A 1,328-nucleotide genomic window follows, 5' to 3' on the forward strand; every position below is an offset into this window, starting at 1 on the left:
TAAATTTGATTAGCATTACTCCTGGGTAAACACAGATCGATAGTAATATATTTCATATATAATATAATTTTTACTATTTGAAATACATGGAAATATCTTTGTAAACCTAACACAACTGTGAAAGACCGGTGTTGATTAATCAATTGATGATTGATTGGTTGATTGATTGAGCATTGTCAGATATAAGCCAACCTTTTCGAAGGCCATTTGGACCCTTTAGATCTGAAAATCTATGTGCCCTTGCTAAATTTGACAGGACCAAACTCTAATAATTTATCAAAAGGTTGTTTTGTCAACTTTGTGCTCATTTAGTGAGAGTGACTGCTCAGCACCAGAAGTAGGTAAGTGTAATAGTTGGCCTGTGAACATTTGGCAATTTGCACACAGTATACTGTACTCATCTACAGATGGCAGCTACACATGGCAGCACTTACCAGTGTTGTAGTCAAGACCTCTATGTCCGAGACCGAGACCAAGATCAAGACCTGCCCGTCCGAGATCGAGACCGAGACCGAGACCAAACCTTCCGAGATCAAGACCACCCCTTCCGAGACCGAGACCTCTAAGTTCCGAGACCAAGACCGAGACCGAGACCTTTGTTTAATCCCGGGGGATACTAAAGTTTGGTTTGGGTAGGGGTGTGCCGCTGAGAATTTGAAAGGGAACCCATCATTGTACCAACTTTTCAAGAAATTTGGACCCGCAGTTTAACACTATTTGTCTAAATTTTTATAATTTTTTCCTCCAAATTTTGGGAAAATTTCAAAAATGTTGGCTATAGTGGAGGCAAAATTAGGCTAGTGTGTGAAGGGCCAGTGCTCGAAGCGCGCACAATTGAACAATTTTACCATATTTGGGCCCAAAAGAAGATGCACACTGCACAGGGCAACTATTTGTTCATCTATTATGCTTTTGTGGAGAATGTTCCCATTGCAAAAGTTTAGTGGGATCCTCGTTTCCGCCACCTGCCCACATATGTTTAATCATGAACTGAAATTGGAAGCTCACATCCGAACATGCTCACTCATGATTCATTTATAAGCTTTTATAACTTTATAAAATGATTTCTGTATCTTTATTCAACATTCATTGAAATTTAGGGTAAGGAATAAATAATGAACAACAACAGAAAATCATATCTTTTTCTTCAGGTCTCGACAGGTCTCGAACAAAAAAACGTTCGAGACCGAGACTTTTGAGGTCCGAGACCGAGACTTTTGAGTTCCGAGACCGAGACCTTGACATCCGAGACCGAGACACTGCAAAACCAGGTCTCGAGATGGTCTCGAGACCGAGACCTGGTCTCGAGACCTACAACACTGGCACTT

This window comes from Amphiura filiformis, chromosome 2 (genome assembly GCF_039555335.1).
Source record: "Amphiura filiformis chromosome 2, Afil_fr2py, whole genome shotgun sequence".
In the NCBI taxonomy this organism is placed as follows: Eukaryota; Metazoa; Echinodermata; class Ophiuroidea; order Amphilepidida; family Amphiuridae; genus Amphiura; species Amphiura filiformis.